Source organism: Thermobia domestica, unplaced genomic scaffold (assembly GCF_964235325.1).
Source record: "Thermobia domestica unplaced genomic scaffold, izTheDome1.hap1.1 HAP1_SCAFFOLD_333, whole genome shotgun sequence".
Taxonomy (NCBI): domain Eukaryota; kingdom Metazoa; phylum Arthropoda; class Insecta; order Zygentoma; family Lepismatidae; genus Thermobia; species Thermobia domestica.
In genome coordinates this window covers 151,553-166,155 of record NW_027656046.1, presented here as the reverse complement: position 1 = coordinate 166,155, position 14,603 = coordinate 151,553, and the positions used below count along the sequence as shown (strand labels likewise).

The window sequence follows — 14,603 nt, the reverse complement described above, 5'->3', positions numbered from 1 at the left end:
AAATGTTTTAAAAAGCTTTACTTAATTTTTACAAAAGTATCTTGGTAATCTTCTCCTACAACTTAAATTAAATATTTTCATATGATATTTTAGTACTATTTCCAGAATATTTTATCGAATTTTGAATATAAAACTTTAAAACGTAAAAGAAAACATTAAAACTGAATGGAAAAATGTTTTCAATTGTGTTTTGGAAGATATTTTGTGTCTTTAGTGAACATTTTCTGATATAGGTCTATTATAGAAACATTTTTACATTTTCAGAATATACTCTTCCGTTACTGGAGAAAACATATTCCTTGTTATATCTGAGAAGTATCCCAAATATTTGCCGGAAATATTTTTTAAAATGTGTTTAAAGAACATTTAATGAAGTACAGGAAGCAGTGGCGTTAAATAAGCTTTCCGGACTTAAGACCCCCCCAAAAATTGTTTTATTATATTAAAGTAAATGAAATATCCTGCACAATTTTCACATTTCCAGGAATAAAGTTAGCAAAGATACCCTCCACGAAACGAAATCGTAAATACGCCACTGACAGGATGTGCATTTTTAGAACGTTAATAGGAAAATAATGCAAGGAAAATTTTCACAAATTGTAATACAAATATTGTGTTGAATGTAATGTAATATGTTTCCAATGTTGAGAGCAGGAGTGAAAGTGAATCTGAAAAGGTGGGGCGACGGTAAGTAGCGGATGACGTCACACCATTCTTCCTGCCTATTTTTGACCATTATATATATATATATATATTTTTTTTTAGGAACTGGGGAGACGCCGTACATCGCACATTTTACTCCTAGTTGAGAGAGAAAATGTTTTCGAAGAAACACTAAAAATGTTTTACATACATGATAAAGAAAACAATAGGCCTATGAACAAAATAAAATGTTTTCCAACATGTCATTTACAATCTTTTCTATTGTTACAAGAAAACATATGAAATATAATTTTTAAAATATTTCGTATATTTTAAAAATAAATTCGATCGTAATATAAGAAATATTTTTAAAACGCCTATTAATTTTGTATGGAAATATTTTTGTTATATTGTCCTGTAACTTAAATGAAATATTTTCATGCAATATTTTAGAATTACGTATTTCCAGAATATTTTATCGAATGTTGAATAAATTCTCTCGCGAGAGAATCGTAGTAGCATTATCACCAATCATTATACTAATTATAGCAGCATCAAAGAAATATATTTGTTAAAAATTAGAAATTTATGATAGGCCTATCCTGTGTGGCATCCCATAGACATCTGAGATTGCAAATTAGCATCGCTACATCAAACGTCATTTGTTTATCAAAAGTACCAGCATTCCTTGCGCGCTATGTTGAATTTGAGCTGTATCATTGATCTGTGGCTGTATTTAGGCAGAGATAAATAAAATAAAATAAAATAAACCAGTATATTCAATCATGTTGAAGAAGATATCTTTATATAGAAAAAATAATATTTAAGACGATGATTATTTGTATTGCTTGTAATATTCCTTCAACTGAAGAAATATATTGAAACTTACGGAAATAATCAGCTGAATTTAACTACCAAACACACTTATAGGCTAAAAGAAGACTTCGAAGTCGGTAAGTATAACGATTACATAAAATAATTTAGTTTTATTGTTTGTACAAGTACAAGTGGATATAGTATACATGAAGCTGCATCAGTTCCCGAAGGAGCAGGACGCTCATACTTTTAGGGATTATTCATTGAGTATGTACGAACTTATAAAGGGGGTAACAAAGCGACTTTTATTTACTTATCTACTGATACGAAAATAAAAAAGAACGTACCTGTACTTTATATCTGCATGTGTAGTGCCCTTGTACTTTATATATGTGTGTGTATGTGGAGGGGGGGATTTAACGCGTATCGCATGTCTTGTGCACATGGATACTTCTTACTATTGCACTACGTAGAAAATTTATGATATTTCATGTAGAAGTGATAATAGAACACAAGAAACGTAGATCAGGGGGTTCTTATGTATACTATTGCCGTACAAGCTTATGTTTACAAATTTATAAAGGCATTTGGGATGCTACTTTTTATCTCTATACATAAAATAACGTGCAGGTTTACTTTCGGCTCACCATTCGAAATAATTGCTGAAAAATAGATTCTTTTAATAATTTTCTTTTTATTGTCTCTTAAATGATTCGCGCTAGGCGATTTGAAATACGTCACATGGCATAGATGAAATTCAGAGGGACCGTCGGAAGTAATTGTTGAAAAATTACAGTTATTCTTTTATGATTTGAGTATATATATATACGGGGCCGGATGTATGATGTAAAAACTACAGTGCAAAAAGTACAAATCAGCCTGTACTACGTGGCCACTAAAAAGCACCAATAGGCAGGGTTCTAAAACACAGGTTCCTCTTCCCATTTATCTGTAATAAAGACAGAATAAACATGCCCTGCGGGGCTCTAACCCGCCTTCACTTGCTAACGCTCGCTCGGCAGTACTATGCGAATTAAATATTTTACTTAGGTACTGAAAAAAAATCTATTAACCTATATGGGGGACCTGTGTTCTAGAACCTTCTCGCACCAATACTATCTGAGTCAGAGCATACGAGGGGTGCTTCCAAAGGGAAAAGATGCGGGCAATTCATGTGAACCGGTTACAGCAGTTACAGTTCCCAATAGGGAAAGACAGAAAACAATGTGCCCTGCGGGGCTCTAATCCGCCTTCACTCGTTGACGCTCGCTCGGCAATGCTATGTACTGACATAATATCACTGCCTTGCCCAAAGAGGCGTACATTACCATTTTTATGACAGGTTATAATAATTCTGCGTGCAGTTTTACTTCTGGCGTGCCACTCGAAATCAGTGTTTCTTTCAGAAGTAATGTTGCGGGCGGCATTGCTCATGCTATTTCAATTATTATTATAAACGTATTGTTTTTATACTGCTCGAAATACTTAGTGAAATATAATTCTTTCGCTACTTTCCTTCTTGTTGTCTATTTAATGATTTCCGCCAGGCGATGTATAAATTTTTCACGTGGCATAGATAAAATTCAAGGGGGCCATCAGAATTAATTGTCGAAAAATTACAATTCCTTTACGATTTGTGTATTTATATTGATTCCTGTGGATAAGAAGTTCAGTACAAAAAATACAAACCAATCTGTGTTAGGGGACTTCTAAAAAGCACGAATGCCATCTAACCGAGTCATTGAGGGTGAAGGCTTGTGGCCCAAGGGGGTGCTTCCGAAGGGAGCAGGCGCGTACATTTCTGTTTTGATGACGGGTTAATTGCGCGTATATTACCATTTTAATGACGTATTTACGATTTTTTTCAGGTGAGAGGGGCTTGGCTAACTTTCTTCTGCAAGATAATTCATTTATTTTAGTATAGTAAGTACAATTTCAAGGGGCTTAAGCCCGGAAGCCCCCATTAAATACACCACTGGGTTATAATAATTCTGGGGTTCACTCGAGCAGACGTTTACACCGAGAACAAATTTTATAGTTAAAATGTAATGTGAAATATTTTTTGTGAAGGAGTGAGAGTGTGAATGTTAGTTATTTCTGTCATTGCACAGCTTATTGAAATGGATTTTGAATGCAAATAGGGTAGAAGTAAGCTCCGGGAATTTGCGGTTTATACGTCAGTTGTGGACATCTGTGGTGGTCGTAATGTGAACATTTTTTTTTTTTAAGAATTGTGTAATAAAGAGAGAAGGATTATAAAGTTTGTGCAGAGTCATGATATGGTGAAGCGCGTAAAATCAACTGCGCAAAGTGTGGAAAAGATTTACTCAAAAAGAAAAATTCAGAACAGAGGCAATAACCCTATATACACTATTTTCTGTCGTAAAGGTAAGAAAAAAAGGCGGTGTAACACTGGTGCATTAGCTGTCAAAACTTTTTTTTTCAAGGGTCGAAATTAGGTGTTTTTGAAGAATAATTACAAATATTGTAAATGTTTTTCCACCATCCTCGGTTATGCGTACCCCCCTGCCTTGTCGCTGATGTGCCTGCTCGCTACGCTGTCGCTCGGCCCCCCCTGCCATGCTTCTGCGCTGACTCAGTTAGATAGCATTCGTGCTTTTTTACTGGTCACTTGATACAACTTAGAATGGAAGAAATAGGGCGGATACGCGGAAAGGAGTGAAAAGCATTTTAATAAGATGGCCACATCTCCGAATCCCTTAAGCTTAGAAACTTGATGCTTTGTATTTAGGCTCCTCATTCAAAATAATTTGTATGTGTTTCACTGATTTTTGATATTTTAGTAAAAATTTGAAGAAAAGAGGGGCAAAAAAAGTTTTGGTTTGAAGGTTAGAAACATAAACTTCTAATTTAAAATAATTAGATAAGTAATTAAGCTTTCTTATTTAAATATATGTCCTAGAAGGGAAGAAGAAAGGCGATGGAGGGGGATTGGAGGTGGTAAAATTTATAAAATGAAATGAAAATGAAATTTTTCAGTTTAACGTCCCACAATTATGTCTATAAGGCTAAGGGAGATGGGTGGTAAAAATTAGTAGACACGTGTCCGAGAGTTTTTGAAAATTCAGTATATTAGTGTGAAAGAGGCTAAATTGTTGGTCTGACAGTGAAGCGAGTACGTTTAGAACTAGTTGGAACGTTTAGAAAGTACGTAGTTCATCTCTGCTGCATGGGGTCCTTGGTTCGATCCCAGCTAGCGCCAAGCGGGCTTCGTGGTAGACAGGGTTGGCTGGTTTAAACCAAGGTTGTGTAAACCATGGTTTAAACCAGCTGGTTTTTTTAAAAAAAAAACAACTGGTTTAAACCAAAAAACGAAAAATGTTCGTAAAAGTGTAAGTGTTTGTAAAATCTTGATGAACACACGTTTGTGGGTTATCACGTTTCACTCCCATATATTATTCGTATTATATTCAGACCTAAATTCCCCATTCATTACTCAAAAAGATTATACTACAAAAGCAACTTTTTTTATAAGTTTTTAAATGTTTGTTTTGTGATTCTTTTGTAGTTGTTGTTATTGCTATGTAATTGCAATCGAAGAAAAATTCTAAATATTTTTTTCGTTTCAGTATTTACTATTGATAAAATACATAGAAATACCGTACTTTGTATGTGTGTGTGTGGGGGGGGGTGTCATACAGACCCCACGAGAGACATTTAGTGAAATGAGAAGTATCTTTGGTATCTATTTATGTATAAATGAGTCTGAGCAAACGTGAACTCAAGTAATTCGTATCTTTAATCACTTTTCTTACTGATATGCAAATTAAGTTATTGTATTTCTTTAATTTGGACCAATAAAAGTCGTTGTTAACTAACTTGAACTAAATTAGATCTTCTGTACTCCGTAGTACTTTGAAATTGTCCATATGTAATTCTGTATAATGGTTTCACTTGTGCAACTGTTTATACGATTGTCCTTTTGAAATGACTCTTGACAGTTATATTAAGAAGCATGTAAACATCAGTACAACGTTATTTTTATCAGGATTCCTTCGTGAGTCAGTCGGCAGACGTATCGCATTTATGGCCAATCAGTCCTGGTTCCGAGCTCAAATGGAGGACAATTTCTCTCAGATGTAACTCGAGAAGCAGTTTTTATTCCGCTTTAAGCTTATGTGACCCCTTCCAGCATAACCCGGTTGTTGCATAATAACAAAAAGGCGAAACAAACTTATTTCTGTCCATAGATGAATATATGGAGCAAATTATCTAAACCAAAAAACCTGGTTTAAACCAAAAAAACCTGGTTAAAACCAAAAAACCGTTTTTTTTGTTTTTTTTTTAATAAAAACCATGGTTTTTGCCAACCCTGGTGGTAGACAAACCGTATGCATGTGTTTTCTAGGGGCTGTCCCGTTTCCTCCTACTTACTTTATTCCACTATTTCAATCATTTCTCATCATCAGCGTTACCCTGGATCCATAAACATGGGACGTTAAGCTAAATGTTTCATCTTAATTTCCATGTACAAGTACCTGCTTCTTGAGTTATACATAATATTTTCAATCTCTGAACAATGCTAAACTAGTGTATTAATATAGGTTGCTGGCGTTATAGTGCCTACAATTCTCCGCAGAATTTGATATTTATGAATTCTGATAGAACAACTTTGTGTAGGCTTTGCTTTGGAAGTAATTTGGAAATACGTGATTTGTTAAACAATGCATGCTGGAAGGATCTCTCATCCATGTTCGCGAATAGTTCGTTTTCTGCATTACTATTCCCTGAATACAGCGTGGGTGTAAAGTCAGTTCTTGTTTGTTGCAATGAATATTTCTAAAACTAAAAAACCTATCACAGTTTTATTTTCATCGAATACATTATTAGAGTGCACTTTTTGGTTATTAAGTTACATTTCAACGTATGCACCCGCATTTTCTACAACTTCTAAAATGTTAACAGTATCACACGCCAGCTAAGCTGAAACTAGTTTCTAGGATAATCTAGATTAAAAATAGGTATTGACTTTACAACCACCGTGTATATTCTGAAACTGTTAAGTTATTCCTCGTCTTCCTGTAGATTTCCTAATATTTTTTTATAGATACGTTGCTTTCATCAATTTCTAATTTACAACGGCAGGGTTGGCTGGTTTAAACAACTGTTTTTTTTCTAAAAAAAAATGGTTTAAACCAAAAAAGAAAAAAAGAACGAAAAATGCTTTAAATCGTGTGAACTTCATGGTGACGTCTCCACATATCACACCATCTGCATTACGTTTATCTACTTTTCACCTTTTAATCAAGGGGCGCCGTGTTCAATTCTCGGTCGAATTGAAAATTGGCAAAATGTATCAACTGCTTACGTTGCTTCCAACATCAGCTTGGATTCGACTTTGTTTTAATTTTGTTGAATGTTATCTTCATAACAAATTTGTCATTTAATATGATACGTTGACCTTAAAATTTTACATACAAATACATTTAAACTAATAATAGGATTTTCCCAATGGCTAAGGCGGGAGTTTCCCAATTTATATGTAATTCTGTATAATGTTTTTACTTCTGTAACTAATTTTTTTGTCCTGAAATGACTCTTGACAATTATATTAACAACTAGGCCTATGTAAAGATCAGTATAACGTATTTTTTATCAGGAGTCCTTCGTGAGTGAGCCGGCAATCTCATTTGTGACCAATTAGTCCCGGTTTCGTGTCGAAATGGACAATTTCTCTTGGATATAAGCCGAGAAGCGGTTTCGATTCCCTTTCAGCATAACCTTATTGTTGCATAATACCACCAAGACGAAACAAACTAATTTCTGTCCATATCTAATATAAATACATAGAGTAAATTATTTAAACAAAAAAAAAAACTTTTTTTTCAATAAAACCCATGGTTTTTGCCAACCCTGTACAACTGCTTGAAAATTAGTATCTAACTTTTCTTTTATTGGAAAAATAAAACGTCAGTGCAAATATTAATTTTTGAGGATGCGCCAATTGCAACTGACTCGGTTACACTGTCGTCTAAAATCAATGTAATTTGTTTAAGGGCATCAGTTGTATGCTCTAAATTTCCATTATTACTTGAGTGCTTAATGTGTATTTCATTACAGGTCTAAGAAATGAAAATCTGGGAGGTCACAGCTTCGAAGCCATCACAAGAAACATCATGAAAAAGACAAGTGCAATAGCTGAGCAATTTAGTTGGCACGGTGCAAAAGGAAAGAGCTTTCCTCGTTAACCACTAACACAATAATAGGTAAGAAACTCTCACTTCTGTTCTTTAATCTGATTTTCAGAGTGGAAAATAAAAAAATATAGAAGTTGTCATTTGAATAGGGATACACTATGTTTAAAATAGTGTAAAAAAAAAAAATCTGGTGCCCTTTTTATTTTCTTCGCTTTAAATACTTACTATTGTGCCATGAATACTTCTGAGAATCATCTTCCTGTAAACTTTATTTCCCAAAAGTATATACCGCAACATTTAAAAGGCTTTGGAAATCCTTATTTTAGCAAAATGTGCAATTTTCCTGTCCTCAAGTGACACGTTACATCTAAGTGTCCGTGGAAGAGAGAGCTGAATATGTATAAAATATAGTTCATCCTTTTACTGAATTGTTCTGTCATGTTGGTAGTTTTCTTGAGCATTTCATGATTACTTCCTACATTATCAAAATTATTCATTTCTATGAGCAAAGTAATATGTAAGGCCTGCTCCGTGGCAAAGAAATCGAGCAAGGTAGCGGTCATCAAAGCCTAATTTAGCATATCTCGTACTTCCACCGTCAAAAATTCAACTTAAAAGACTGAAAATTGCGCTTCGTAGCGTGGATATTCGCTGTTTTGAAAAAATGGCCGCCATTTTGATATTTTACTTTCGTATGCCGCTAAAATCTATACAGAAAATTTAGTGTCTCATGCTTGTACTGTGACAATTTTAACTTAAAACGCCGAAAGTTGTACCCTGTAGTGTGTGTGGTAGAGGCAGACAGAGGAGTTCAGTTGATTTTGTGTTTAACGCCCCTTTCAGCAGCGAGGCTATATGAGACGGGAGCTACTGATTAACGTGGAATCCGAACCACATGAGCTCCCTCCTGGGAGCAAACCCTTGTCCCACATCGAAGACGCGTACACTAACCGGATAGCCATGAAGGAGCTCGGCAGACAAACGAACAAATGTAGATCAAGTCATCCAGAAGCCTGACTGACGTTCGCCAAATATGAATACCAAAAGGGGTCTATTAATTTAAAACAAAGATACAATTCATGTTGTATGAAATAAATAAATGTTTTAAAATGTCTTATATGAAATTAACATCTTCCAGCGTAAATAAACCTGCCATATTTTCTCCATGAGAATACGGGAAACCTCAGATCCTCCCCTTCTCAACATTGCAACACAATGCAATGAGCTGTAGCTCTGCTTATAAAGAAAAGTATAATGTGCCGCGGTGGCTCAGTGGGAAGAGCGTTCACCTCTGGTGCATGAGATCCCTAGTTCGATCCTAGCTCGCGCCAAGTGAGCTTTGTGGTGGACAAACACCTTGTGCGTGCGTTTTCTCAGGATTCTTCAGTTTCCTCCCACTTTCTTCATTCCGCCATTTCATTCATTTCTCATCATCACTGTCACCTTGCGCATAGCAGGCATAACCGTGAGACTAAAACTAAAAATTTCATTTTATTTTATTTATTTTATTTTATTTTTTTCAAGAATATAATAGGTAAAAGTTCACTAAGCAGCATCTGCTTTTCTCTGTTCCTACCCTGCAATTAATTGTACAGACTGAAGATGCCTAAAAACTTAAGATGTGCTATAAAAATACTTTACAGGAAAACAATATGCAAATTATTTAAATCAGTGCTACAATCTATCTTCAATATTCTTCGCGCTTTTAGCAATACTTATTTACATGGCTGTATTTGCCAAAATTACGTTCGTCTCAGTTTAATCTGATGAAAAGCGGAATATTTTTTCCTTGTGTCGTGTGTAATTGTCAGGACCAGATTTACATTTTTCTAAGACCTGGACCAAAGCACAATTCTGTGCCCCTAGCCTCTGAAAAAGATTATAATTCTTGTTAACTTATCTAATGTGTTGCTGGAGAAAAGGTTAGCCAACTTCCCTGTGTTTGTAAATGTGGAAACACTTTTTTTTTTTAATGTTCCAGAGAGTATCCGAGTTTCCATCAAGTGCAATGGAAAAAGGAGCATTGCAAATTTCGCTCGCTATCGAGTCGAACAGGGTGGTGTAATAACTTCCTCGAAACTGTTACATGCAACAGCGCACTGTTCATTCACTAATTACAGGATTCCCAGCCAATGTCAGAATTTTTTGTTTTTCACTTTTCGAATAAGCTGATAATGATAGCAGAAATGGAACGGAATTTAAATACGGCACATTTCTCTGTCCCGACTAAATTTACCGGGACGCGAGACTTTCCCGTATTTTACGGGACGTATGGCAGGCTTAAGCGTAAAATAAATAGTTTTATTGTTGAATATTCATTTCCGATCCTTCTGCGTTGAATTCGGGAATTTCCCGAGCACTTATTTCACGGGAACTAGTACGGAAATTTGAACTTAGCACTTGAAATAGTAAGCGTCAGTGGCGGATCCAGGGGGCGCCCCCCAGAAGAGGAAACTTTCTTATTTTATATATAAAAATAAAATCCATCCCAGAAAGCCTCTACTTTGCCCACGGAAAGTCTAAAATCTGATAAAAATCACTTACAATGTGATCACCTTAGTTGTACCAATAATATACGAACAAATAGATCAAAAACCCAGGTGGATTTTAAAGTGGGTTTTTTCGGGTGGTTCCAACCCGAAAAAAAAAACACCGAGTTTTTCGGGCTGGGGCCACATGGGCAAACCCTGTCTTCCTTGCCCTTTACATTTTCTTCAGAATGTTACTTTTGTAACACATTATTGTCTTCACAAGCTCCTGTAGGTCCTACACAAACATTTTAAATATTTTTGTAAGTTTAAGATGTAATAATTGATTTCTAATCATTCCCTGCTGTTATTATGTTATTAAACACTGCCTATTATTTTTTATTTTCAGAAACTACAACACAAGAGAAACGCAACTAACGATGAGATCGCGTAGATTATTGAGATTTGGCTTCAACATGCCATACAGAGACGAACAAGAAAATCAGTTAAGAATTCAGCTGCAGTTCCACAGAACTTGAACTGACAATTCGCAACGTCGAAATTAGTTAGTTGTGGTAATCAAAAGTGAGATTATACAGAAGCAAATATGTATTCAGCAATTGGATATTTCTTGAAAGTAGCAAAAAAAGTGACATTTCGTGAAAAGATCTATTCCCCATGCGCCGTAGATTTGTAGAACATATTTTCAGCAACATACATAAGTACTGTTGTTGATTTCTATTGAATTAGCGTGTCAGTGACATAATTTTCTAGAACAAGTTTCTACAAGTTAAAATGTGAAGTTCTGATATTTGAGAAGATTGTTCTTAATGTATAGAAACAAATAATACGAGCAGCATGAAGATTCTGCTGAAGAGAATTTAAATAAATAAAGCCAGAATAGTGTACATTTATATTTTTATTTAACTACTAACCGATATAAACTGATATATATATATATATATTTATTATAGTGGACAATGTAAATTATAACTACATAATGTTAGCTTGCTCTCATAATTTTATTTTTTTTTTTAAATACTCAAAATCTTATTGATGCACAGAATGTTTCTGGGTGTTCCACTGCTACTACTGGTATGTGGCCACGCCGTGTATGTATGTTGGGGTGTCTTATGTCATATTGCGAGGTTCAGACTGCAACTTAGAGTCTTCACAATCATCGCGTGCCAGTTTTCAAAGCGGCTATATTGGATTTATTATTTTTAAGATAGGAAAAGGATTGCCAACAATTGTTTCTTGAATTGGATGTCTAAACCTCAATCCTTTTCGTATTTTTTTTAATGGATCTAATACAGCCGCTTTCAAAACTGGCAGGCGACGATTGTGAACACACTGATATCCAGTTTGAATCTCGTAAGTCACATAAGACACCCCAACATTAATGCACGGCGTGGCCATATACCAGTAGCACCAGTGGAACACCCAGAAACCATTTGTGTAAATAAGATTTTGAGTAAAAAAATGCTTAAAATTATGAGAACAAGCTAACATTATGTAGTTACAATTTACACTGTTTATTATTATAATTATTATTATTATTAATTTTTTATTTTTATTTATTTATTTATTTATTTATTTTGTCTGAGTCTGTGGGCTGCAATGGTTTTTCGTCATGAAGACAGAGTGAGGCAGAGGCGTCTAAGCAGGTAAAATTGGACAGAAGAATATTATGTTTTCTTCCACCTGCTATGTCATAGTCTGGCCGCCTTGTTTTCGACCCACTATTTGTTCCCAGCAAGAAGCCATTATATATTGTTGACACATGTGATTGATTTTATTTTAGAATATATTATTTTTGGTAAAGGAAACATATTTAATCATTGAATATTATGTCAGAAATAAAGAAACTCAATGTTGACATGTAACGTAAACACATGTGTATGTTTTGTGTTTACATCAATGTTTTGTGTATGTGATGAATGTTTGTTTGGCTACGGCTAGACGCTTAATCGTCAGTTCGTATGCTATTGTAATGTGTAATTTGTAATGTTGTGATTCAAGAATGAATTGTCATCAGATTGTAATATGATAACATTGACACACTTTGACTGTGGCATAATCGTTGAGTTTGCAGAAATTTGTGAGTCTGAGAATTTGATCACGATGTAATTCGGGTGAAACCAATGTTTTACCAATAGCTGAGATATACAGAAAGTCAACAACAATGAATTCCAGGATGTCTGGAATCCTAGTATAAAACCTCATGGTTTTGAGGATCATGGATCAGAAGTGGACCATCATACATCGAGTATACACCTAGAGATCCACTCATATTTATATCGCAGTAGTTACTTAACTGTGATTCTCTTCTACGGTTAGATCAGGAGATCTATTACTTCCTGTAAACCATTAATGTGGAGTATGGTTTACTAATAGTCAGTCACTCCAGACTATTACAGCGAGACATTCAGCTTACAGAACATCGACAGCAGTTCCAGGCATCATCACTAGAAAGGTACGTGTATCTCAGTTATGTTCGAGTTATTCGTGGTTCAATTCTTAGATGCTTAAAGATATGTGATCTGGCGTTTATCTACAGTCTTCGATCAGTTACAATAATACACACTTTTTATGGAAATACAGAGATTTCATTCAAAGCTAATTTAATGTGATTTACTTCTGTTATCCTTAACCTACTCATTCTAGATGGTGAGTAGCAGCGATCTTCGACCGTCAATTATCATTTTCATCCCCATGCAAACTAGGCACGACGGTGGAAGGTTGTTATGGTGGAGATTTGCTGGTTTTGTAACGATCCTAGTGTGCGAAAAGTACTAGTGTAACTCCCACCAGTCTTATGGTGGAGATAGCTGTGGTTCGAGTCCCGCGCCGGTACAGTTTTAAGGTTATGAGTAGTTCTCACCAGTCTTATGGTGGAAATAATTTCGGTTCGAGATCCGGGGTGTGTGCTAGTGTAGTTCTCACCATTGTTATGGTGATAGAAAGCTATGGTTCGAATCACGCAACGAAATAATTTTAGTTTTAAGAATAGGTTTTAATAAGTTATGGTTTAAGTCCGGTTTAAATATATAAATTTATAGTAATTAGTATGTTAAGATTTTTAGTATGATCATTCACCAATTGAATACGAGATTTGGTTCGGATCTCGAAAGACAAAGGCATTGACTCAAGTAGATTAAGTAATTACGTTAACCCTCACCACCCACCCTCACTTCGTAATGAAAGTTGAATTAAGTATTTTAAATAAATGAATGAAAACACGGTGTTAACTAGAGCACAGAAAGCGAGTAAGGGAATAAATATTGATGTGAATAATTTATTTGGTGTGAGGACACCGGAAAGACGAAATACTTCTTGCAGTCAGGACAAAGTCGCGAGTCCTAAAATTGTTGTGAGTAGAGAACCAGTTTTCAATTTCCCGAGTAGTCCGGTGACTAAATCAGTATCAGAAGACTTTCCTTCAATCATAAATTTAGATCCGAAATTAATAAATAGTGACAATAAGAATTTTAAAATGGCGTCTAACATTACGTTTTATGCAGACATTAACAAACTACCGAAATTCGATCTGAAGAACGATAATGACATCGTTTCGTTCTTCGATGAATTCGACGATGCTTGTCAAATGGCAGGTATCGCCGAAAGCAAAAGAAAGGAATTACTGCCTAATATTTTCAAAGGAGTAGGGAGGCAATGGATTAAATTGTTCCTGAAACGGAAAAATACGGCAGAAGTACAGTATAAAGATTTGCAATCAGAAATCGTGGAAGAATTCACCAAATCTAATGTAACGATAGATATCGAAGATAAAATTAGGGAGCGTTTACAGCGTGAAGACGAAGCCGTCATCAATTACGTATATGACATGCTCGTTCTTTGTGAACGATTGGATTCAAACATGAATGACATTAAGAAAATAGGTATTATAGTTGGAGGATTACATCCATACTATATGGAAAAAGTGGGAACGCGAGAATATTCTAGCCTAGACAAATTCGTTGAGGATTTGCAAAAGATAGAAAAGAATAAATGTAAGATAGCAAAACGTGTGAAAAAAGAATCCGGTAAAGTCACGATTAAAGATCTTGTTAAAAAGATTATGGAGCAAGTAGAAGATGACGAAAGTGGATCTGATTCAGATCACGTAGTCGTAAGGAAAAATAAAGAAGAGAATAAGATAAAACAAGAGCCGCAGAGTATTACACAGATCGCGGAGTTAGAAAAGAAAATAGACAAATTGCAACTTGCATTATCGGCAAAAACACAAGACGAAGAGAAACAAGATAACAGAAGAAAACAAGGGAAAAATCAGTATTATAGAAATAATAGGCAGAATAGAGGTAATAACAGAAATAATTTCCGTGGAGATGGAAATAAGAATAAGAATTGGTATAGTAATAGTAACCGAAGTCAAAACAACAATAGAGGAAATAATGGTTATTACAATAAGCGTGGAAATCGAGGTAATTATTGGAGAAATAATAGAGGACGTGGTCAACAAGGAAACTGGCAAGGAAATTGTCAGAATTCGTGTTGT

General features: G+C 35.0%; 1 long non-coding RNA gene across 1 annotated transcript; it reads left to right on the top strand.

The window, feature by feature from the left end:
* Nucleotides 1–50: 50 nt before the first annotated feature.
* LOC145676748 (uncharacterized) lies at nt 51–11,023 on the top strand. The gene is made up of 3 exons (XR_014129454.1): nt 51–1,595; nt 7,540–7,685; nt 10,494–11,023. It is a non-coding gene; the product is annotated as an uncharacterized LOC145676748 (long non-coding RNA).
* The last annotated feature ends 3,580 nt before the right edge of the window (nt 11,024–14,603 follow it).